At 44.8% G+C, this 26,620-nt stretch overlaps 1 long non-coding RNA gene across 1 annotated transcript; it reads right to left on the reverse strand.

Moving 5' to 3' along the window:
- Positions 1–539: 539 nt before the first annotated feature.
- LOC125687269 (uncharacterized) lies at positions 540–25,566 on the reverse strand. The gene is made up of 3 exons (XR_007374039.1): positions 25,517–25,566; positions 17,581–17,666; positions 540–4,517 (listed from the first exon to the last, which is right to left on the reverse strand). It is a non-coding gene; the product is annotated as an uncharacterized LOC125687269 (long non-coding RNA).
- Between the last annotated feature and the right edge of the window lie 1,054 nt (positions 25,567–26,620).

Here is a 26,620-nt window from a genome sequence, read left to right on the forward strand (position 1 = left end):
GTACTTGAATAACCACTCAGTAATAGTATGAGGTTTGTCCCTATATAGGTACACAAGGACTCAGAACACAAACAACACACAGCATGTTACAAGCAAGCTCTCTAGGAGATGGAGACATTCAGTAAGGCTATTTAAATTTTCAGGATTCATACACACTTAAGAAGGTGCTTACTTTAAGCCTTTTCTAAAGTCTCCTTGCACTAAATGAGTTGAACCTGATGATTCTTAGGGGTACCTTCCCACTCAGGATACTGTGATCCTATGATTTAAATATATCAAAAATGAAACTGTGGGACAGATATTCCCAAATAACAGAACAGCCTCCTCTGCCTTAAAACGGGCTTCTGATCTGTCAGAAAATAACTAATTTACCCACTGAAATTCTGATTATTGAACGTTAACTGCGTAAAATGACACAGACTGGGACGTGTTTGGATTAATTATAAGGAAAGCAATTTTATTTCTCCTGAACCTTGTGATATCTTTCAAGGCAGTGGTTTATATTCTACACAATTTTTAACTCCATGTTATCTATTTGACCCAGTCAAACTGGCCTGATGTGGTGTTCACCCAGTCATACCTTTTAGAGTCCCTGTTTAAGTGCCCAAGAGATACAAAATACAAGGGAGTAACAGGGTTTCAGGTTTTTGGAAGTGATCGCAGGTCACTCAAACTTTCAGTGGCGTTAGAAGCTGTGATTTCCCAGTTCCAAGTAATGGTCTCTGCTGATCCTCGTGTGCACAAGGGAGGTTCAGGTTGGGTATTAGGAAGAATTTTTTCTCAGAAAGAGCAGTCAGGCCCTGGGATGGGCTGTCCAGGCAGTGGTGGGGTCACGTCCTGGGGGTGCTCAGAAGCCATGGAGGTGTGGCTCCGAGGGATGTGGTTCAGTGGGCACGGTGGGAGGGGGGGGGAGTTCGGACCGGATGACCTCAGAAGTCTTTTCCAACCTTAAATATTCTATGACTCATATTTACAGGAATTTACAGTTCTTGAGTGTTGGGTCACACCATTAAATCATAAAAGAGTAAAACCAGCGTGCCACAAACACGTTCGGCATGTCATAGGAAAAGAAGACATCGGGAGGACTTAAATTTGCTTGTCTATACAGCCGCATTTCAGCTCCAGCTTTACAGTCCTTCGGAGCTCGTGCGATTTTCTCCCCTTTCCGACGATTCGGGCGGCGACGGACGGAGCAGAGCTCTTCTCCTGCCCGCCATTGCCACCTGCCGGGGAGCCGCGGGAGCCGCGGGTTCGGGGTTCCTGCAGGCAGTCCAAGCCACCAGCTCGGGTGTACCCAGGCTCTGCCTACCACGGACACCGCAAGCCACCTGTCTGCAGGAGTCAGCACTTCTGAAAATTCCGTCATGTGTGTGATCTGCTCAGCCGAAATACATCGCTATTGAAGGAATAGCTGAGCAACAAAGGCTTGTCGGGCTCCATCCGTGTTGTGCAGGAGATGCTCAGGCATGAGGAACTGACTTCTTGCATTTGCACTGCTCCCAGTCCAGTGTGAGTGCTCGATATGCTGGACTTTTTCACCCAGAGGGTGGTGAGGCACTGGAACAGGTTGCCCAAGAAGGCTGTGGATGCCCCTAGAGGCATTCAAGGTCAGGCTGGATGTGGCTCGGCAGTCTGATCTGCTGGTTGGTGACCCTGCACACAGCAGGGGGTTGGAACTCGATGAACATTGTGGTCCTTTTCAACCCAGGCCATTCTATGATTCTGTGATCCCACTAGCAGCAGGAAGCGAGGCAGTCTGACACCAAGCATGTGCCATGCAGAGAAGGTGGGTGGCAAGCAGAAATGGAGAGCTGGGAGTTTTGTCCTTGGAAGTTTGCTGGCTGCAGCCTTCCTGCCCTGATATTCAAAGAAGCCCAAATAACGCGTTATTAAATACCAAGCACTGAAGGCACAACGTAGCACAAGAAATCACCTCTGGAGTTTAACTTCAGTGTGTTCTGCTTTCATGAATTGGTAGGGTAGAGAGAAAAGGGAGGAATGGTTTTACTAACAATACTGTGAAATACATTTCCCCTGATGGCAGAAAATGTTTTCTTGTTTTCCAGAGTGAAGCAGGTATAACAAACACAGGTGCTAAATGGCATAAACCTACCTCAGGTACAGAAAACCACCATTAACTGTTGCTGCTGCAATTTGCTCTTTATTTCACTAGCTCCCACAAGGCTTCCAGCAGAATCCATTCTGGCAGTGTCTCACCTCCAGCTGATCCCAGCAATGCTCCTACTGCTGCCCTCACTATCTCTTGCAGTTCTGAAAAAGCACACGTGCTCAGCTTTGTGTGGCCAACCACATTTATTTGTGAAGTTTCCAGAGGTTTCTTTAGGTACGTGGAAGAAATACAGCCCTTCTGATCACAGAGTTTTGTTGTGGCTGCTTTCATATTTGGTTTCTGCTGTGGTTTCCACCTTGAATGTTATTGTGATTGGTTGTTTGATTTTGTTAAACATCTCTGTATTTTGCACCTTTTAACTTTCTTTCTCTCGCTTTTTCTATCTCTCATTTTTTCTGTCTCTGAATTTTTTTTAGCATAGCTGTCATTGCATATGTATTAAAATGGGTCCGTGGAGACCAAGGAAGAAAACATCTGAAATTGCAGCCATGGCAGCTACAAGCATTTTAATATTTCATGTTTTGGCATGCTTTTATAATGGCCACATCGTAATAAGAGGCTACTATATATATATATACACATATATATATAAACATATGCATGTTTTTACCCTCTTATCAATGTAATTAAGTTTATTCATAGGGCTTCTTATTTGAAATTGAACTTGTTTGCCACATCCTTGGGTAAACCTTGTGATAAATCAGTAGTTCAACATCTGAACTTTGCAGATAGATGATTTCTTCTGTCCAGGAAGTCCAATCTAAGCAGTGCCTCTGCTAAATCAGAGGGTTCTGTGTTCCTTCACGAGGACTTGGCAACTCAACCATTTGCATCTGGTCTTCCTACCTCCAAATTGTCATTAGAAGTTCTGTAGTTGTCAAGGAAACTGAGCGTGGATCTGGGTTTCCAGTCTCTGCTGCATCATGCACTGTGGAAATAAGATGCCTTTTTCTGTTTTTGCAGATGGAAGGATCTCCTGTTTCGCTCTTCCCATTCAGTCAGCAAAACAGCAAGGCTATCACACAGCTCCAGGGCTGTGGGAATTCTTTGTTTTCTTCAAACAGAAGTCTTTAAACCTCAGCAACTCTGTAAAGCAGCACTGCCTCTTTCTGTCCATCACCAAAAGTAAGATCCTGAGGTAGCTGTTACTTAAATCAAAATGACTTTCTACTAAACTTAGGAATTCTTAGTGTCCGGGCAGCTCTTTTTGGCAGTGCTGTGTAAAGAGTCTCAGCAAAGCATGTGGTGCTGTAGGATCACTTTGTTTGAGGAAAGCTTCCACAGACACCCATATGAGACCATCTAGCCCATTGGTTAACTTAGCAGCTCAGTACAGTAATGTTATGTGGGACCTATTCAACAGCATTGCTCAGCCATTGCCTAGATGAAAATGGACAAGAAAAAATACCAGAATACCTGTGAGAGGTTTAATTGTGTTTATACGAGGTCTTTCCTGAAAGCTCTGTACACAACAAGCGGTGCTGTTAGGAGAGGAAGGTGCTCACTGTGTCCTTTAACGTTCCCCCCTTCTCCAAAAGAATGTCACTCCCAGAGCCGCTGGCTGCAACAAAGGAGGTTTCTCTGCAGGGAAGCGTTCCTTGTGGTGGCAGGCTTGCAGAAGCAGTGGCATATCAATCCCTCGACGTGCTGCTGCATTGGGAAGCTGGAGGCAGTTCTCCCTCCGACAGGTAACTGATTGGATTAAGAGGCCTGTCTGACAGCATGTCTGCTCAGCCACGCAGGCTAATCAAGCTCCCCATCCTGCCTGCTAATAAATCCAGCACTGGGGACCATTCCGCTTGATGATCTCTCCTTGGGGAGTTTTTAAGGCTCCTCTCTGTGAAAACTACTTGGAGTCTATTAAAATTGAAGCTCTGCTGTTGTCATGTAGTCCCAGAGAGTTGTGGGAGGTGCCTGTCATGCAGGTGAAGGTAGCTGTTACATATTCAAGTGAAAAAATACCCCTACGGTGAGAAAGCAGACATTCCCATCAGCAAAGGGGAATAAAAAGACCTTTGTTCATCTCTTGGTCTGTCTCTTACCACCTCTCCAAGGATGAGACTTGAGAAATGTGATTCAATAGCACACTCACTGTACGATGACTACAGTGCTGAACGCACCCATTTGCTGAAGTGGTTAAGCAAAATGCTATTTTTTTCCTTGGCTTTAATTCATCATCAGCTCTGCTGCTTCTACTCTGCAGAAAGACATGTTCCAAGCTGGCTCTCAGGGCTCTCGGAACCAGGCAGCAGGCTCTTCTATCCTACTGGATGTGCAGTCTGAGCTGCAGCTTAGTAATTCCATGATGAGAACATTTGCCTTGCCTTGCTTGGAGGTCTGACTTCTGTAGCACATCTACTTGCAGTCAGCTCCTAAAGGACACTGCCTAAATAAATCAGAAAATAGCAGTTGTAAGACTTTTGATATATATACATAAGATGTATAAGTAAATTGCTATTTTAATTATTTTCTTCAATGGGAGGCAGTGTGAGAAAGGCTGAGTATGGCAACACAAAAAAAAGCTTCCAGTTTGTGAAGCTGCTGTGGCTTTTGACTCAACTATCACATGGAAGGAACATACAAAACAGTATCCTTTTGTTAAGATAAAAAGTTAATGAATGCAGAATCACAGGCTGCAGTGAAGCAAAGTATTACTGAGATTTTAGCTTTTGTTTTCTCTGAACAACTTCTGAATGCATATCAGGCTTGGGAGAAACTTAAGGCATACCTGTATTGCCAGTATACAAGGAACATTCACGCTGTTTAAATGTCTTGCACATTCATAATATACTGTAAACTGCTTGTCAGGAATTAAATATGCGTCTAATTAACCATAAGAGATTATACAACTTCCAAGTAATTTAGAACTATGGACAAGCCATCTCAATGGCTTGGAGATTTCCTTCTCTGAGCGGAGATCTCTCTATACCTTCCCCCCAACAACTGAAGTTGCAAAATGCAAAATGCTGTGTGTGTACCTTCTTTTGTGGCTGGATGCTGTTCCTCTGTCTTTGTACTGGCATTCACAGCTCAAACTCTTGAAGTTCATTACAAAGATAGCTGTCTGCTAGCAACCACTTCTAAGGACAATAATTAATCTCATAAATTAGCACGAAAACCATAATAACATTAAGGCACTAGTGCTATAATAATAACGTTAAGGGACTGGATTTAAGCAAGTGACCCTGGAGTTGAAGGGTTTCTTTCCTGTTACAGCTCCCTGGAGCCACTCAATCCCACATTAGCAGTTTTTGGGAATGATTAAATGTAGAGTCAACATCAAGCATGTCCTCTGAACAAAGTCCAAGTACACTTCCTCTATATCATGACTCACGTGTTAACCTCTGCCACCAACTAGTGAGATTTCAGAGACTGGAAACGTTTTCTCCCTCTCCTTTCACTGCAGCACAAAGCAACTTGCTGTGGCACCCAACAATGCCTGGAGGGCATGGGATCTTCACCAAATTATTTTCAGGATATTCTGGCTCCTTTAGTTTAAATGAGCATTTTTGTTGCTTTGTGTCACACACGAAGGAATACTTCTTGCAAGTATTTCAGAGCATAGCACCATCACATTGTGTGGACTGAAGAGAGAGACCAGGACTGGCTTGAGAGGCAGCCCCATGCCAACCTCATGAAATTCAACAAACTACATGCAAAGTCATGTACCTGGGCTGCGGCAATCCTAAGCATAGACACAAACTGGCCAAAGAATGGCTTGAGAGCGGCCCTGAGGAGAAGAATTTGGGGGTGTCCTTTGAAGAGGAATCAAAAATGAGCTGACAGTGTGCTCTTGCAGCCAAGAAGGACAACTGGATCCTGGGTTACATCAAGAGAAGCATGGTCAGCAGGTCGAGCAAAGTGATTCCGCTCCTCTACACTGCTCTTGTGAGACTCCATCTGGAGTACTGTATCCAGTTCGGGGGCTCCCAGCATTAAGAAGGATGCTGAGCTGATGGAGTGGGTCCAGAGCAGGGCCATGAAGGTGATCATAGCGCTGGATCACCTCCCTTATGAAGAGAAGCTGAGAGAGCTGGGGCTCTTCAGCCTGACTAAAGACTTTGGGAGATCCTATAGTGGCCTTCCACTAACTGAAGGGGGCCTAATGGAAAACTGGTAAGGGACTTTTTACAAGGGCATGTAGGGATAGGATGAGGGGTAATGGCTGTAGACTGGAAGAGGGTAAATTTAGACTAGATATAAGGAAAAGATTCTTCACTGTGAGGGTGGTGAGGCACTGGAACAGGTTGCCCAGAGAGGCTGTGAATGCCTTCTCCCTGGAGGCATTCAAGGCCAGGCTGAATGGGGCTTTGAAAAACCTGGTCTAGTGGGAGATGTTCTTGCCTATAGCAGGGGGCTGGAACAAGATAATCTCTAATGTCCCTTCCAATCCAAACCATTCTATGATAATGTTACAGACTGCTGTCAGCCTTATCCCACTTGGAATTGAATCTGGCAGAGGAGATAAAGGATAATAATAAAGGCTTTTAAAAGTATGTCAACAGTAAAAGAAAGGGTAGGGAAAATGTGGGTCCCTTCCTTCATGAGGGGGGCATTCTGCTAACGGTGGATGCCGATAAGGCAGAAATACTGAACGCCTTCTTTGCTTCTGCCTTTACTGCAAAGACTCTCCCTCAGTAATCTTAGACCCTGGAGTAAAGAGAGAGTGTGGGGAATGAAAGGCTTCCCTTTGGTAATGGAGGAAGTGGTCTGAGAGAGTCTGTAACATCATGTACATAGATACGTGAGCACTGCTGAGATGTATCCATGTGTGCTGAGGGAGATAGCATAGGTGATTGCTGAACCGCTCTCTGTTATCTTTGAGAGGTCTTGGAGAATGGGAGAGGTGCCTGGAGAATGGACGATAAGGCACATCAAAAAGGACAAGAAGGAGGATCTGGAAAACTACGGGACAGTCAGACCCATCCCCATCCCTGGAAAGGCAATGGAACAGCTTGTTCTGGTTGTCATTTCCAGGCAATTGGAAGAGGAGTAGTCAGCTGGAGTTCAGCAGGAGGAGGTCATGATTCACCAACCTGGTAGCATTCTTTGATGTCATCAATGTCTGTGGATAGGGGGAGAGCTGTGGATGTAGTCTACCTTGATTTTGGCAAGGCATTTGATGCTGTCTCCTACAACATCCTGATGAAGAAGGTAAGGTAGTGTGGGATAGATCAGTGGGTGGTGAGGTGGGCTCAGAACTGGCTGACCAGCCAAGCTCAGAGGGTTGTGATCAGCTGTACAGAGTCCAGTTGGTAGCCTGTATCTAGTGGTGTTCCTCAGGTGTTGGTGCTGAGTCTGCTCTTGTTTGACATCTTCAGTAACCTTGCTGAAGGGATAGTGTCCACTCTCAGTAAGTTTGCTGACAATATGAAGCTGGGAGGAATGGCTGGCACACCAGAAGTCTGTGCTGCCATCAGTGAGACCTGGACTGGCTGTATAGCTGTCAGAGAGGAAGCAGATGAGGTTTAACAAAAGAAGTATAGAGTCTCGCAACTAGGGAGGAGTGACTGCACGTACCAGTAAAGACTGGGGGATGACCTGCTGGAGAGGAGCTTTGCAGAGAGGGACCTGAGGGTCCTGGTGGACAACAAGTTAATGTGCCAGTTGCATGGACTGCCCATTTCCCAGGTACCTGGTTCTCAGAAGAGAAGAAGTACATACTCCAGAGGATTTTGTGCTCAGGGTGAAAATAAAACTCCTTACAAGTCATGAGATTTTCCTCTTTCTCACTTCTGGCAGCATGTGTGCTCACCAGCCGTTTCACCTTCAATTTTAGAGTAAAGCTTTTGGTTTTGGACACTCTCTCTCTGATTTTTTTTAAAAACCTATTCGCCTCAATTCCAATTATATATTGTATTATATTGTGTTATTTTGCTTCTGATATCATATTTAGTAAATTAACTTTTCTCCTCAGATCGTTGCTGTTGTTCTGTTTTTAGGCCCATCTCCCATTTCCCTACCCTTCCTTCTTTTTCCCTTTTCTCTGTTCCACGTTCCCAGGGCTTGGGTCCACGGTCCCCTGCCTCATTAGTTACAGAACCAGGCCAAACTGGCCTGTAAAGTGTTGACAGGCCCCATTTAACTTTAGCAGAAAAAAAGAAAAAAAAAAGGATTTCTTAAAGTCAGAGAGTAGAGTGATGCAGTTGGCTTTGACCTTCATAGAGTAGACAGTAGGCTGGCCAGTCTGCCAGACTCTGGACACTGTACTAAGTTTATAAAGGACGGGTCAGTGCTGGGTCTGGCCTTGTTCAACATCTTCATCAGTGACCTTGATGAGGGGATGGTGGCCACCCTCAGCAAGTTTGCTGATGATACAAAGTTGGGAGGATTGGCTGACAGCCTGAAGGCCGTGCTGCCATTTAGCAAGACCTGGACAGGCTGGAGAGCTGGGCAGAGAAAAACCGGATGAGGTTTAACAGAAGCAAGTGTAGAGTCTTGCATCTGGGGAGGAATAATTGCGTGCACCGGTACAGGTTGGAGGATGAGCTGCTGGAGAGGAGCTCTGCGGAAAGGGACCTGGGTGTCCTGGTGGACGACAGGTCGGCCATGAGCCAGCAGTGTGCCCTTGTGGCCAAGAGGGCCAATGGCATCCTGGGGTGCATTAAAAGAGCGTGGCCAGCATGTCGAGGGAGGTGATCCTCCCCCTCTACTCTGCCCTGGTAAGACCTCATCTGGAGCACTGTGTCCAGTTCTGGGCTGCCCAGTACAAAACAGACAGGGATCTCTTGGAAAGAGTCCAGCAGAGGGCCATGAAAATGGTGAGGGGCCTGGAGCATCTCTGCTATGAGGAAAGGCTGAGTGAACTGGGTCTGTTCAGCCTTGAGAAAAGAAGGCTGAGAGGGGACCTGATCCAGGTCTGTCAGTATCTGAGGTGTGGGGGGCAGAATGGTGAGGCCGAACTGTTTTCAGTGGTGAGTGGAGACAGGACAAGGGGAAACGGCTGGAAACTGCAGCATAGGAAGTTCTGCACCAATGTGCGAAGGAACTTCTGTACAGTGAGGTGACGGAGCACTGGAACAGGCTGCCAGGGAGGTGGTGGAGTCTCCTGCTCTGGAGATGTTCAAGACCTGCCTGGATGCCTACCTGTGCTACCTGCTGTAGGGAGCCAGCTTTGGCAGGGGGTTGGACTCGATGATCTCTGGAGGTCCCTTCCAACCCCTACAATTCTGTCATTCTGTGTGATTCTGTGATTCTGTGATGTATAAAGGATTAAAAGCCATTATGTTTTTTGGAACATACTGGTTTCTTATTAAGTTCATTATGTTTTGTTTTGGAGTTGTGTATGTGTAAAATCAACTAAGCAGATTGGTGGAGAACCTATGTGGTACCTATATGAAATTTGAATATTGACAATTACATCCCAGATGAAGTAGCTAATTTTGCAAACAACACGATGTTTACACTGTTTTCAGGTTTTCTTCTCAATTCCTTATGCATTTTTCGGAATGCCAAATTAATGGTCAATTCCCATGAATGTATTCCTATTCATTTACATTATCTGGAGGAGACCTTCCCCAGAACCAAAGTTGAGTGGCAGGGAATATGGAGAGGTTTATGAAAACCTCCTTAGAACCTGCCCTTAGAAGTGTGGGCACCCCCAGTATCATGGGATTTCACACTTGAGCACCTGTGGGATTCTGAGAAAATAATCAAGTATTTTAGGGATGTTGTGGCTTAGGTAGATTGGAGGAGGTGCAACTTATTTGGGGCTTGGCTCGTGCTTACCAAGCTCTATACGACACTATTTTGGAGAGACAGAGCTTTGGAGAGACAGAGAGAGAGCTGAGATTCAAGCCAGAGGGGGAAGTCTCCAAGTCGAACCTGATCAATCACAGAAAGCACCATTATCAATGTCAGTTGCCCCAGGGGAAGGCCAGAAATGGAAATGGGTGTCTTTACATCTGGAATGGAAAGAAGAAAAGCGGAGGAAGTAGAGGAAGATCCAGGTGGGGGGCCCCCTACTCAAAGCCACCATCACTGAGAAAGGCAACTGAGAAAAGTAAGGAGAGTGAGGAGTAAGTCGCAATTACCACTACTTGTAAACCTCTGAAAATGTCTGAAATCCAAGGCTTAAGAAAAGGGTTTACACAGCACCCAAACAAAACTTGGTTGCTTCATTGTTGAGACACTGGGGCTAATAGTGTGTTTCTAGATTCGCCAACTAGAAGCATTGCTAAAGACTCAGCTACTGACAGAAGAATTAGTAGATGTCTGGATGGAGCCACCACCCTCTGGAACAAGTGTTATTGTCTGGAAAGAAAAATCATTCCTTCAAAGATGATCTGGAGCCTGAGATGAAAAAATGGACTACTACTGATGTTTGATGGAAATAGCCATGGTGGAAATGTTGTATGGCCCCATGTCTGTTCCTAACAACTCATACCAAGACCATAATCTTGAGAGAGTGAGGAATGAGGAATATGTCAAATATATGGCGGAAACCTACAAGAACAGCAGCAGAAATGGGTGGTGGAACATTTAAGCACTGGGAGAAGCATTTGGCAAAAGCCACCCAGTAGGTCAGTACTCAAGGATCAACCAATTGAGATGGTCCGACCCAGTCCAGCTCCCTACACATTGTAGAGGGAGATAAGGTCCCTGTAGTACACATGAAGAGCACGTTGGGAAAAGCAGTTTGGGTCTTTGCAGCTTGTGGAAAGGGCAAATCTCTCTGTTTTTCTCAGGAACCTGGATTCATTTGGTGGGTGACTCAGAAAAATGGGGATGTTCAATGTATACCACAAGGCAATTTGATGTTAGTGGAGTGCAATCAGTAATTCCATGTGTGTATGTATATGTGCGTGTGTGTGTTTAATGCACGTTAACGTTTGTTTGTATATATATATTAAGCATGATGTAGTGGTGTGGAATAAGGGGTAGCATGGGGTGGCTTTATGATTTTTTGTTATCAGTATTCCACATCATCACATCATGTAGTGACTGCACGTCTTGGGAGAGAAGAAATGAACTACAGCTCACAGAAAACTTTGTTGTTTCATTTCTGTTTACTTTTAAGGGGTGCAATACTGGTTTGTAGAGGTGAAGGAGCCTCTGAGCCAGCTTCTTCCCAGCTGATTCACAGGTCCCTAGTGAGGAAGAGTAATTATCTTCATATCATCAAAGTAGACTAGCACTTCATCTACCAGTGGTCTTCTTCTCAGTTCTTCCCTGTCAGGGTGCTGGCATCATACTCTCCGCCATATCAGTCACGCACATATCACGTCATCCAGATATTGGGAGTGGGTATAATCACCCAGGCTCATGTATCATATATATAGGCTTATATACAAATCACCCAGGCTAATCTCATATATCATCTCCACCACAGCTAGCTCCTTCAAGTACTGAGTACCTTTCTTCATGGTGGTCCACTTGGCTGGGTTAAATACCACGTGTTCCTTGAAGGGATATCTTTCCCTCATGGTTGACAGTAATCACTGCCATATGGTAAAAGACTGTGACCCTTTTCCAATCACTTTGTCAATGCCACTTTCCCTAAAAAGAGATCCCAGCTGGTTGGCTTCACTGCCCAGTAAGTCAAGGCTGCTGGCCCCACCGTGCAGTGCTCACCTGGCTGACAGCCACAATCCTTTCACAAATCTTGCAGCTCACTCAGCATGAGCAGTCAAATTATCTCTGTTTCTTCATCTTCCTCCTGCTTTTGCTCCAGTGATTTATGCTTCTTTAGGATTGCCAGGGTGACTGCAAACCTTTCCAGTTTTTCAGGATTCTGCACATTTTTAGAGGTGCAGTTCCAACCACTGGAGGGTGTTCACCACTCAGGCACCTTCCTACAGCATCCCACACTCCCTGCCAGTCGGAACTATCCTACCTCAGTGTAGATCTCTGGGTGATATTCTTAAATAATTGCTTAATCTTAAACACACTCATGACGCGTTATAATAGGAGCATGCTACGGTGAACATCCATAGATATTCAGAATTCTCAAGAACTATTCTAACTAGCTCTTGAGCTCTAGGGAAAGAAAGAAAAGTGAAAAGGATGCTGAGGAATTGTTGAAAAGTGCCCTTCCTTACTCCTCCCTATCTGGGAGACAAAGCAATATGTGCAGTTACTAATAGAGTCAACAGTATGGCTTCTAAAGTCCTAAGATGACTGCAATGCCAAATAAACACAAAACATGAGTTCTCTGCTGCCAATTTTAGCATTTTATAAGCTATAGAAGGATAACAAAATAAAAACCTTAATCCAACCCCCAGAGATGACAAGCAATGCTGCAAGGAAAATAGGCAGCAAGCAAGGTGCTACACAGTACAGTTCCATGAGAAGACTCTCAAAGAACTCCATAAATATGGAAAAAATCAATATAGTGACCATGAATTGACAAAATACTACAACATCTTATGTTAGTATGCACTGGTCAGATCTGCTATTATCTTAATGCTTTGTGTCCCACATGGGCACCAAAAATGCCTCTTGTGGTTTACCCTGGCTGGTAGGTTATCACCACACAGTAGTTCAAGGGTGAGAATCAGGGAAAGCAACTCAAGGGTTGAGGTAAAACTATTCACTAAGATTGAGAAATAGTGTTTATGATCATATGAACATACATATATACATTCCTATAAAGTATATGTCATACATAACCAATTGCTCACCACTCGCTGACTGATGCCCAGCCAGCCCCCAGTCAGTAGAAGAGAAACAGATGAACTCCCACCCCCTTCAAAACTCCTTCCACTTGATGTCATACGGTATGGAATATCCCTTTGGACAGTTTACGTCAGCTGTCCTAATTCTGTTCCCTCTCAGTTCCTTTCTGAGAGCTTTGCTGAGAATGTCCTTGGCTTGATACAGCACTGGTTTAGCAGCAGTTACATACATTGGTTTGTTATCAAGATTGTTTTTTCTGCTAGAAACAAAACATGGCATTTTTGAGACAACATCTGCTCTGATAGCTTCTCTGCTATGTGATGTTTCCTCAGACACTCTGAAGAAAACAATTCCATCCCAGCTGAACCTAAGACATTCGCACCTCCAGGAGAAGCACATTAAATATTTTTCTTTAATAAACAGATACTTGAGTTAATTCACTTTACACTTACTCTGATCTCCTTGCCTAGAAAGAATCTGATAAGTAGAAAGAAAAAACTGCATCTTACTTGCAGTCCTAAATGGGATACTTCTAGGTAGGGATAACAGATCTGTCTTTCATCAGGCTGCAGCTTATAGTTCTCTTTGTTCATTTTCTCTCTCGCTGTTCTGGTCTGGATATGCTTTATGCCAGTGCTGCTGGGCCCAAGCTATTTGTAAATAGTTATATAGCATCATCTTGCACACGAGATGCTCACTTCTGACTTGCCACAGATGAATAAAAACTTGCATTAACAGTTAAAAGTAAGATCCTAAAGCTGTGCTTTGTGCAGGTGTGATTGATAGCTTCCATTACAATCCATTATATATTTTATTCTTGTTAAATGAAGAGCAGGCAACTTCGTCAAGTATTTTTAGTTCCCCCTGGTCTTAGTGGCTCAATCTATTTTCAGGGATGTCCTGTAAATGACCACATATGGCTTTGTGTCTGTAGGAGTGATGACCGAACAGCTGGCTTTCATTGCCCACCAATTTACCAGAGCCCCCTTTATTGTGACTCTTGACAGCACAAGGGAGCTTTGTAGAACTAACAAAATACATCTATTGTCTAATTGTCTATTTATCACCTTCCAGGGATTTGTGGGCCTCTCATCTGAAAGCAAAGGGGGGATGGCCTTGAACAATGATCCTTGTCAAGGCTGTTGCTCACTTTAAATTAGAATCTCATTGCTAAATAACTAATTTAGTCCTGCTATCAAACAGAAAAAGTGGGTATTCAGTACAAAGCGCCAGATGGGGAATTGATTATGTCTTCTCTTAGGGTGCATGATAGAAGTGCCAGAGTTGACCACTCCTGAAGGTGGAGGCAGCTCCTCAGAGGCAGGCAGCTTTTGGTCACAGGGAATTAGCACAGGACCCACCAAACAGGAATTTCCAAGCACCATAGCAGAGGAAAGAAAAGTGCCCTAAGGCAAAGTGCATTTTTTCCAATCCTGACCAATGTTATAGCACAGAGAGAAACATATGTGCTTATTACTTTTCATAAATAAGCACTGGAAATTATTTTCTTAGCTCTCTAAGCTGAGGGTCAACACGCTTGTATATTCTCAGTACTAAAATAATTGAGACTGCAGTCCTGCATTAGGTTTTTCAAGCTGTTTCCATCACAACAGAGAATTTCCTCTCTGAAACTGTCCTTTTTCTCTTCTGTGCTTTAGCTTAGATTTACAGAATCATAGGATGAATCGTAGAATGACCTGGGTTGAAAAGGACCACAATGATCATGTCGTTTCAACCCCCTGCTGTGTACAGGTCACCAACCACCAGACCAGGCTGCCCTGAGCCACATGCCTGAATGCCTGCAGGGACGGGGCATCCACAGCCTCCTTGGGCAACCTGTTCCAGTGCATTTACCCGCTGCAAACAGAAAATAAAGTTTTTTGTAACAGAGAGCAGAAATTTTCCCCTCAGTTCTGTCCCTGCAACATCTGAAAATGTTCTTTTACCAGCAAAGTGACGCTGCTGAAAGCATGGTAGCATAAGCAGGAACACGTTTCCTTTCGGACGTTCGGCTCTGCCTTTCGCTTCGCATCCAGGTCAGTTCTGATCCCAAGCTCAGTGAAAAGACAGAGATGGGATATTTCTGATTCGGGTCTCAAGCTCATTTGGTACTACTTAGGTTTCGCTTTAATGCTTATATTCATTACTCCAAGGACAGAAATGACATGAAATTGAAACACCTTTTCTTCCTGCTCCTACAAATTAGGACAAATGGAATCTGTGGAGGCTCAAGGGGCCCTTCTGTACATCTTCTGTTCTCCCATTGCGTGTTGCTTGGCCCACTTCACATCCTCAGGCCCCTCAGCAGCAGCCAAGGAACAGAGCACAGTTATCAACAGCAAGTAGCAGAGTTCCCCTTCAGCAATACTGGGAAAACCAAGCACAAAGGGGCTTTTCTGCTATCCTCTGAAACTGCATTCAAAGAATGCAGCCTGCTCTCCTCCATGGCATCTGCCACTGGTGTCTCACTTCAGTCACTACATGCTCTTCTACTTGAACGCCACTGCTTTTGAGAGGTTTGAAGAAAAAAGCTTTTTTTTTTTCTTCCAAAAGTAACATCCATTTTCAGCAGAACCAGAAACCCAGCACAGTGAATGTATCTCCCCCTATGGCTTCTGCACAGCTGCACTGAAAGAGAAAATCTCCCTTGCTCTCAAAACACAGCTTTGGAAAAACACGTCGCCAACCTGCTTGCTCTTCTTGCAGAAAAAGGCTCCGTTCCTTTCAGAAGTCAGGCTATCAGCAATAAGGTTAGCAGAATACATTGTAAGATAGCTCTGCATTCCAGCCCAGTGGAGTCAAGGTAGGGAAGATGGCAGAACACACATTTCTGGCTTTGCTGTCCAGCCTGCAGATAGTGTGTGCAGAGCCAGCTGTGTGCTGCTAGCAGCTGCCTAGTCCTGTGCTGGGCCTGCAGAGAGCCACAGAATGGAAAAAAGTCGCACGCATGGCCTGCACACAGTGCTGCTGTCAAAGACATGTGCTGTCATCACTCACCAGGACATGCCACGTGACGCACGGCTTGGGCACTCTGCTGTGACAGCACATGACAAGCACACTGGTTCCCAATCAGACACCCACTGCTTGCTGTGCTCAGTCCACAGCAGCACAGCGGTGCCTGCGGTATTTGCGCTTCCTAACAAGAGGAGGGCAGGTTGCAGACACTGCTGCACAAATCCTCCCAATATTTCACAAAGTGTTCCTGCAATAATAAGAGACCACATGCTACTCTGGAGGTCTTCATACAGGAAAAAAATATTGCACAAGTTTTAACCTACACATGTCGCTTGGTTGAAGTTGGTTTGTGCTTAGATTTAAAACATTTCATTTTCAGTCTTTCAAGAATGTCTGTTTCCATCTGAAGCCTTTACATGCATACGTGTTATTCCAAAGGTAATGCCTCCTATAAATAAATTCTATGAAAACTGCAACAAGGAGTGCAATAACTCTATTTGACAGAACAAATCCTTAGGTCCAAAACACCCTTTTTCAACATAGTCACCACCATTAGCATTTTCACCAGCAAAGAACAAGAGCCTGCACGCCTTGCTCACACAAATCTGCACCAGTGGAGACAAACACTGTCAGCACTGCTGAAACACACTGCCCACTGTACTCACATTCGTTCTCTACCAATGTTCAGCAAGCATCAATGAATCTCAGTGTGTGCAATTTCTCTCTGCTTGGAGGAATTCCGTGGCACGCCTTGGCTTCACGTGCACTTTCACGACAGATGCCATTTTGTCAGAGCGCCCCTCTGCAGCCCACTGTCACATGGCAATAAGATGTAAGGAGTGCTAGTGGGAGGGTTCAACTTTTACTGCCATATCACCAACGTCCACCTCTGATATTGTGGACCAACATCATACCATAAGAGACACGGCTTTCAGAGCAGCCTGACAGTCAGCAATTAAAACCAACGACAAGACTTGTCTCTGACACCCACCAGAAGCAGGCCCAGTGACTTGTGCTAGCAGCGCACCCGTGTTTGAGGGGCTGCCTTCCTGAATTCACATCAGATTGGGTGGGATGATCTGGTAAAACTGGCTTTGCTGAATGAGAATGACTCGGGTAGAGCTCCAGGCAGAACACTCAGGTGGGTGTTCATAGGATAAGGGCTCTTTTTTGTATTCTCATCACTGCACACAGGCGGATTTTTTTTTTTTCTGTGGAGCATTCAGAAAGTTGTTTTTTTTTTTTCCTCACCTATAGTCCTTTTTTTGTTGTTCCACTCCCACTGAAATGCTGTGACATTTATTATGCTCGTATTGAAGCTTTTTGTATACATGTTGAGGACAGCTTCTTTCCCTCCAGTGCCCACCCATCCTGGCCAATTTCAGAAACCAGCTCCCAAACTGAAATGGAACTGAAAACATGCTGGATAAGACTTCATGCTTCATCCTTCTTCATCCCCTGCAAGGCTTGTTTATCCAGTGATTTGGACGCTACATTTCCAGAAGTTTCTGTATTCGGGAGAAAAAGGTAGGTAGGAAAAGGAGAAAGATACAGCTGGTTGACCAACAAGCACTGTGCAGTGCAGCTCTCCATTGATTTGAATTCAGTGTCCCAGTTCTTCTAACCATTCTGAGTAGTTTAAATAACCTGCATACACCACACTACTCATTTTCTATTTTTAATCATTATTTCTTGCCATGCATTTTTAGTTGTTAAATCACTCACTTACCACATATGCTTAGCATACACTCCAATTCCATACACAAATAGCCTTGTATTCACTCTACACGCTGTATTTGGGAATTTTCTCTTTTTACATGACAAATGTCTTGTATAGTCTGGCTTCTCTGTTTGTTTGTTACTTTCTGACTACTTACCAGTCATCCTCTCAGGTTTCCCTTTGCTTTACTTGCACTGGGCCTTCACATGGGAGATGTGATGCTGGCATCATTGATGTGTGCATCTGGGTAAAGAAGGAGAACGTAAGAAAGACAGAAACACAGCGGGTACCAGATCAGCCCTGTTTGCCCTCTTGAACCCACTCTTGAGCCAGCAGTAAGAAATGAGCTGGGTGGGAGGGAGTTCAGCAGCTTATTCATGTAGTTGCTCTGGTGCTATAGCCTGCTCCTTGGCTCCTGTTCTCTCCCTCAATTAAGAGAGGATTTGAGGACTCAGGCATTAGATCTGTCCCAACATTTCATATTCTTTTTATCCCCAGCTTTGCCTCTCTCATCCAAACTTTTCTTTCAAACCTCATAAAGTTTTTCTACTCTTAAAATTAGAATCATAGATCATTAAGGATGGAAGAGGCCTCAAAGATCACAATGTCCAGCCCCAACCCATCTCCACCATGCCCATTAAACCACTTCACTCAGTGCCACATCTCCATGGTTCCTGAACACCTCCAGGGTCAGTGACTCCACCACCTCCCTGGACAGCCTGCTTCAATACCAGATCACTCTTACAGAGAATGTTTTCCTGATATCCAACCTGAATCTCCCTGGCACCAACTTGGGAATACTGGGGAATCCTGGGAATACCGGGTGCTGTAGGCTTAATGGGATGAGGTTCAACAAGGCCAAGTGTCGGGTCCTCCATTCTGGCCATAACAACCCCATGCAGCGTTACAGGCTTGGGGATGAGTGGCTGGATGAGTGTGAAGAAGAGAAGGACCTGGGGGTGTTGGTTGATGCTCGGCTGAACATGAGCCGACAGTGTGCCCAGGTGGCCAAGAGGGCCAACGGCATCCTGGCCTGCATCAGAAATAGTGTGGCCAGCAGAAGCAGGGAGATGAGCATCCCCCTGTACTCAGCACTGGTGAGGCCGCACCTCGAGTACTGTGTTCAGTTTTGGGCCCCTCACTACAGGAAAGATGTTGAGATCCTGGAGCGTGTTCAGAGAAGGGCAACAAAACTGGTGAGGGGTCTGGAGCACAAACCTTATGAGGAGCGGCTGAGGGAGCTGGGATTGTTCAGTCTAGAGAAGAGGAGGCTCAGGGGAGACCTCACTGCACTGTACAACTTCTGAAGGGAGGTTGTGGTGAAGAGGGATTTGGCCTCTTCTCCCAGGCAACGAGCAGGACACGGGGCAATGGCCGCAAGTTATATCAGAGGAGGTTCAGGTTGGACATAAGGAAGAACTTCTTCTCTCAGAGAGTAGTCAGGCACTGCAATGGCCTGCTCAGGGAGGTGGTGGAGTCACCGTCCCTGGCAGTGTTCAAGACGCGTCTGGATGACATGCTGCGCGATATGGTTTAGTACTAGTGGTGGCAATGGTGATGAGGAGATGGTTGGACTGGATGATCTTATAGGTCGTTTCCAACCTTGTGATTCTTGTGATTCTTGTGATTCTTGTGAACTTGAAGCCATTACCTCTCATCATATTGCTGGATACGTGGGAGAAGAGGCCAACACCCGTTACAACCTCCTTTCTTAGAGTTGGGGAGAGCAACAAGGTCTCCTCCAAGCCTCTCACTGCCTATTAATACCCTCCTTGAGATACTGAGAGAGCACTGTTACAGCCTGCCAAGATCATCTCTTTTCCATGCTGATCAAGCTAGATGCCTCAGTTACTTCTCTTAGAGCCTCTCCTGATCACTATGTAACATGGCTTTCAGCAATTAGATGACTTACAATAGACAAATACTCAATACCCATAAAAATTGCCTCTGTCAAACAATAAAATAAGATGTTGTGTCTGGCCTACAGATAACGAGGCTCTGTGTGTGGTTCTCCTCCCTGACTCTTAAAGCAACAGCTGAAGTCAGTAGTTACATGCACTGCATCCTTCTCACAGCAAGGGAAAATTGCAGGTGGGCATGAACTGTAAGGGCCTCTTGATCTGCTCTCCAGCCTTCTGCACAGAATCAGAATCGTGAAGGGTGGAGGCCATCTGGTACAACCCCTGTCCCAGCAGGGCCATTCATAGCCAGTTGCCCGGTACCACATCCAGTTGGCTTTTGAACATCCCCAAGGACAGAGACCCCACAGTTTGTCTGGGCAATGTGCTCCCAGGGCTCAGTCACCAGCAAAGAACATAAATGTTTCCTCATGGTAAAAGGGAACCCCCTGCTTTTCAGTTTATAACTATTGCCTTGTATCCTGGCACTAGGCACAACCAAGAGGAACCTGGCTCCATTTTCTTCGCACCCTCCCTTCAGATGTTTATACACACCAGTGGGATTCTTCCATGAGCTTCCCCTTCTCCAAACAGCCCCCATTTCTCTCAGCCTATCTTCATAAAAGAAAGTCACTTCAGTTTCTTCATTTTCTTCCCAGTTCTGGGGACCCACTACTGAATGCCACGCTTCAGATGCGTATCATCAGTGCTGAGTAGAGAAGCAGGGTCAATCCCCTTGACCTGCTAGAGACACCAACGTGTCCTTGTCACTCCTTGTTGCCTTATGTTCAGCTTCATGTTCACAAGGACTTGCTGTTCTTATTCTGCAAGGCTGCTTTCCAGCTGAACAGTCTCTAGCATATATGCATGTGCAGAGTTGTTCTGCTCCAGATGCAGGACTTTGCCCTTATCCTTGTTGAACCTAATGGAGTTTCAGCCTGACTATTTCTCCAGCCTGCTGGCATATAGACAAACGAATGAAAAAAAAGAGCGTCCAGGTATACATTTAAGAACTGAAACTTTTGTAATAATTGGCTACACAGATACAGACTTACCTAAGATACAGTACTTTAAAACTGAGACAAAAAGTATTCATTTCCATACTCAGAGAAACAAAAATATAGTCCAATGGGTAGTATGAAATAATACATAGACATATGATGTGTGGTAAGAAAAAGAGGTTAGAGTTACCTCTGATCAGTTTATGGATAACCCAAGAAAGATATCACTCACAGTCTAATAATAAGGAAGGAACAGCTCACCTAGCTCTAAAGACAAAGGCTTACTAGAAAAATCCCAGAAAGAAGCAATTTTTAAACAGAGATCTTTTCTCTTGCTGCCAGCCGTTAAATGAGGTTGGGGAGGTGTGGACCTTGGGTACACTCCTGCTTGCACAGGCAAATTGCTTGCACCTGTGCTCCCAGGGTTGGCCATGCCTCTTCAATAAGTGCTCAATCACTGTTTCAGGGCATGAATTAACAGTTCCTATGTAATGTATTTATATATATACGTATATATATATATATATAATATCCTATATATATATGTATATATGCATATGTGTATATTGGATTTAAGAGAAGAGTGAGTTAAGGAGCCTAGAAGTTACACCACTTTTTGGATTCTGGCACACATACAGATCCTAGAAGCAAGATATCATTGCAAATCATTTGTAAAGAAAAGACTTCAACTTTTGCATTTCCAGAGGGCTTTTAAGTCATGCTTCAGCAACTTCCAGTCAATGTCCACAGGGAAACATTCAGAGTAGCTGCCTGGCATCATGGAAAGGATGAGAGGAGTGTGAGAATTGGTTTGCACAAGTAGTTAGTACATGCAGAGATCTTCCCACAGCCTGTGAGGAAGAATGCTGAAATGAGGAAAAAGGACAAAAAAAATGTAAGATACAATACATAAGAAGAAAAAGTACATATAATACATATTATAGAAGAGGGAATCTCAGGCACGGTGGAGCTGTTGCTCATCACACAGCAGTGCTGTGTGATGCTGGTTTCTGATGCTGTGCCCTTAGTTTCAGGAGAAATCAAAAGCCACAGATATTACCAAGGGAAGGTCGTGCCTGAGCAACCCAGAGGCCTTCTATCATGGAGTGATGGCGTTGGCAGACAAAGGAAGGGCAACTGATGGCATTTAACTGGATTTCCGCAAAGCCTTTGGTGTGGTCCTGAGCTACATCCTCACCTCCAAATTGGAGAAAAAAGGATTTGAAAGGTGAGCAGTTCAGTCAATAAAGAACTGGTTGGATGGTTGAGGTGGAGGGCTGTGCTGTGCAGCACTGTGTGCAGATGGAGGCCAGTGGTAACTGGTGTCCTCCAGGGGCTCATCTTGGGACTGGTGCTCTTCAGCATATATGTCAGTGACATAGACAGTGGGATCAAATGCAATCTCAGAGGTGGATAGTGCAGTTGGTATGACAGAAGGAAGGGATGTCATCCAGAAGGATCTGGAGAAGCTTGAGAGCTAGGCCCATGTAAGCTTAATGAGGTTCAACATGGCCAAGTGCAAAGTGTTGCAACTGGATGAGGACAATCCCAGATGTGTGTACAGACTGCAAGAACACCCTGAGAGAACCCCTGTGGAGAAGATCTTGAGGGTCTTCTGGATGAAGAGCTGAGCCAGCAATGTCCACTTGCCATCTGGAAGGCCACCTGCATCCTAGACTGCATCAAAACAGAGGGCAAAGCAGGACGAGGGAGGTGATTGTCCCCTGTACTCTGCCCTTGTGAGGCTCTCCATACAGTACAATGTCCAGGCCTGGTGCCCCAGCACAAGAAAGATGTGGAGCTGTTGGAGTGGGTCCAGAGGAGGCTGTGAAGATGGTCAAAGTTCTGGAGCACCTGCCCTACAAAATCAGGCTGAGAGAACAGGGCTTGTTCAGTCTGAAGAAGAGCAGCTTTGGGGACCTCACTGCACCTTTCTAGTTCTTGAAGGAAACTTATAAACAGGAAGGAAACTGACTTTTTGTACAGTCTGATTGTGACAGGACAAGGGAGGATGGCTTTTAACTAAAAGACAAAGGTCAGATGTGAAGAGGAAACACACTTTAATCAGAGGGTAGTGAGTCACTAGCACAGCTGCCCAAAGAAGGTGTGGATGCCCCATCTGTGGAGGTGCTCAGGCCAGGCTGAATGGGGCACAGGCTGCTTCAGCTGGTCAGGCGGCAAACATCCTGTATGGTAATGGCTGAGTCGTGGCCTGAACAACTGATGGAGCATCCAGGGTACCTGCTCAGCCTTGGGAGCACAGGTGAAGGCAATTCAGGTGTGGGACTGGAAGGGGCGCAGCCTGGCTGCTCCTCTCTTAGACCTCATTTAAGGGCTGACTGCCACTGGGGAAGGACCTTGAATTGGAGATCCCTCTTTGGTGGAGTTTCCCTTATGGGCCCAGATTTTCAGAGATGGGTGAGTGCTTTTTTTTTCATAATACCTTTCTATGGCAATAGTTCCCTTGTTATTATGTCTCCTGTAATAGCATTCTATTGCATTGGTTTTTCTGATTGTTATACATCCCATGGTACGGGTTTGAGGTGAGGGTGACTTTAAGGTCCCTTCCACCATAACCATGCTGTGATTCTGTGATTCTTTGACTGCTGGGTGGTATTAAAATAAACACTATAGCAGCAGACAACCTTTTAGAACAGGCTGTTACATCTAGGAACCAAAGTCAGTAGAGAGATAAGCAGGCAGGACCTCTTGTAAAAGTAGAATGTATGCACGGTTGATGCTTATTCCCTGCACATTCCTGGTGATCCTCAACCAATACAAAAGAATACCAGCCTTCAACTCTCCCTGCTCAAGTTCCTAAGGAAGGAGGACACAGTGGGAGACAGACATCTTTACAAAGCCAAGCTGTGGCTGATTCTGAAAACACAGGGACCCCCAGGCAGACCCACACATGCCTCACAGATGGAGGTTATATCTTCCTGCAAGCAAAAATGAGGGAGAAGTTTACAAGGATGTTTTGTATAGAGAGTATAGGAACTTCTCTGCTGTGTACCAAAAGGGAAGATGGAGGTAGTGTGTATGGGGCAAGGCAAATGTCCCGAACAGAGGGGATGTGCAGAGGTGACAGGAGTGGGCTATGAAGAGGCTGCCAGGAGGGAATTTCCTGCTCTATAAGTAACTACTACAGTTATGAGGATGTGTGTGAATGGAGAGTCCCCTGCTAGGTGCTCAGTAAAGAGTACACAGCTATGCTCAGCTACTGTAGAGCAGAAAGCTAAGAGCTCACTTGATCTTGATTTTTCTGTAGAAATACAAACAGTGATAATGGGACCTCACAATTCTTCTGGCTTTTTGGGTTTTAAACAGGGGGTGTCAGAAAAAGAATAAAGGGCATAAGAAGAAAAGCCACCAACAGATCCACAAGCTGGAAAGGCTGCATCCAGTGTAATATTCAGATAACTTCCTGCAGAAAATACAACGTATATTCATAGAATCCTCAGGAAGGTGCCTCTGAAGTCCAACTGCAATGCACAAGGACGCCATAGCTAGATCAGGTTGCCTGGGCCTCAACCAGCCTCACCCTGGAAGTCTCTGGGGGTGGGACATCAACCACATCACTGAGCAACCTGCTCCAGTGCCTCACCACCCTCACTGAAAAAAGCCTTTTTTCTTTACATTTAGATATTTTTCTTTATATCTAACCTAAATCTCTTTGAGCTTAGAATCATTTCCCTTTGTCTTAAAATCACAGACTCTCTCTCTATATATTGCTCAGCAAAGTCTGGGGAAAAGGTTTGGTGTGCTGTTGCTAATTGGAGTTCTACTGATTATTTACAAGGTGTACTTCTAAAGATCCATGCTATGGTTAAAATAAAAGTGTTAATACACAGAAATCACCAAACAAGATGTACTTGCTCAGGATTTTTTATTTTGTTTTTATTTGATAGGACATACGGAGATTATTCTAGTGCTAACTGTGCCTCTACTAGGGACAGGATTCAAGAGCATAGCCTTCAGTGTTGAATGAAACTGCCCAGAAAAATGATTGCTTTTCAAGATCAGCTTGTGCTCATCTATATGTGCTCATCTATATTATGATTTGTTGATTAACCTTTTTTTACCATCTTTCTTTCTTTCTTTCTGTTCTGTGCATAGCAAGGAGGATCTTCTTTCAAAACTATCATTTTAATAAAACCTGGCATGCCAGCAGCACTAAGAGATCATCGTGACCTGTCTAAGAACACCTGAGAGCCCTACTTAGCCAACTTAATTAATTTACCTTGAACAGTCCCTGATATCAAATTCAATCCTCTTTGACACACCAAAAATTCGCTGGCTGCTCTTATCATATTTAGTGTAGAGTTTGTAGAAGCTCTTGAGTTTTTCTGTTAGAGCAGAAATAAGCTTTTTCTCTAAGACCATCACTAAGAAGAATGATACACATGAAAATAGTTGGAAAAACTTCTCCATACAGGGAAAAAATAAAAGCAGGCATACAGATTCATTCAGCCTATATGTCTGTGACCAGAATGGGATGCAAAAGGGAGAGATGATCTTGTTAAGATTTTGTTTGAATATTTGCCCTCAAAGAAATAAATTACAGCTCTCGAAGTTCGCACACCTGCGTACAATTGAGGAAAACAAGAAGATAGGGATGCCCAACCAATCCTCAAGTTTATAAACTGGTTGCAGAAGACCAGAGAGGGGAGGGGGGGGGGGGGGGGGGGGGGGGGGGGGGGGGAAAAGAAAAAAAAGGAAAAAAAGAACAAGTTGTCTATAGAACTAAAAATCTGTTTAAAATCACAACATGTTAGAAACACAGCACAGGGAAACATGACTTGAATGCTACTAAGACCAGTGTATCATCTCATGCAGCCTGTTACATATCAGCCCACTATATATTACATTATCTTTTCCAAGTGAGTGATTTGTGACTTGTGCTTTGCCTTTGCATCACAGTTGTCATGGATTTGACCAGATCAATCTATGTCCGTGACAGGGGCGACAGGCCTCTGCCCTCCCCCCCCCCCCCCCCCCCCCCCCCCCACCCCAGTCCCACAAAAATGGGAAGGAAGGAAGGGAGGAAAAGAACAGCGGCAACAATCTATGGAGGAAAACTTATTTTACTATAATATTGGAATACAAGATAACACAATAGATACAATTTAATTGAAATTGAGATTAATAAATCAGACAAGATGAGAGAGAGAGAGTTCCCGGGACCGATTCAAACCTGAAAAGCTTGGAACGGCTAGGAAAGCACCCTCCAGCACCCACTGCAAGGCAGCAAGAGAGCGCCCCCCCCACCCGGAAGGGTCAGATCCCGTGACTTCTGTAATGAACAGGGATAGGTAGCTGGGATTGGGGCAGTGACACTTTAATGCCCCGTACACTACATGATGTTTTGATGTGGAATACTGAAACCCAAAATAAAACAAACAAACAAACAAACAAAAAACGTAGAACCATGACATTCCACCCCTTATTCTACATCATTACATCATGCTTAAAATATATATACATATATACAAACAAAAAATGATTACAATGCATTACACACACATAGCTATACATATATATATATACATACAATTAGTAACTGCACTCCCCTGCCATCAAGTTTCCCTGTGGTACACACTGGACATCCCCATTCTTCTGCATTACCCACCAAGTGGATCCTGGTCCCTGGGCAAAAACTGTACCACGGAGAGGTTTGCCCTTTCCAGAAGCTGGAAGAACCCAAACTGCCTTTCCTAACATGTTCTTTACATGTACAACAGGGACTTTATCTCCCTCTACGGTATGTAGGGAACTGGATTGATTAGGACCATCACGATTGATAGATCCTCTGGTATTGACTAACCAGGTGGCTTCTGCCAAATGCTTCTCCCAGTGCTTAAATGTTCCGCCACCCAGTGCTTTTAGCATCGTTTTTAACAATCCATTGTATCGTTCAATTTTACAAGAGGCTGGTGCATGATAGGGAATGTGGTAAATCCACTGAATGCCATGATCTTTGGCCCAAGTATTTACAAGAGAATTTTTGAAATGAGTCCCATTATCTGACTCAATCCTTTCTGGGGTGCCATGTCGCCACAGGACTTGTTTCTCGAGACCCAGTATGGTGTTTCGGGCGGTTAGCATGGGGTACTGCATATGTTTCGAGCCACCCAGTGGTTGCCTCCACCATAGTAAGCACATAATGCTTACCATTGCGAGATCGTGGCAAGGTGATATAATCAACCTGCCATGCCTCCCCATATTTGTACTTTTGCCATCGCCCTTCCTCCCACAGAGGTTTCATCCTCTTGGCTTGTTTAATTGTGGCACATGTTTC

This window comes from Lagopus muta, chromosome Z, assembly GCF_023343835.1.
Source record: "Lagopus muta isolate bLagMut1 chromosome Z, bLagMut1 primary, whole genome shotgun sequence".
Taxonomy (NCBI): Eukaryota; Metazoa; Chordata; class Aves; order Galliformes; family Phasianidae; genus Lagopus; species Lagopus muta.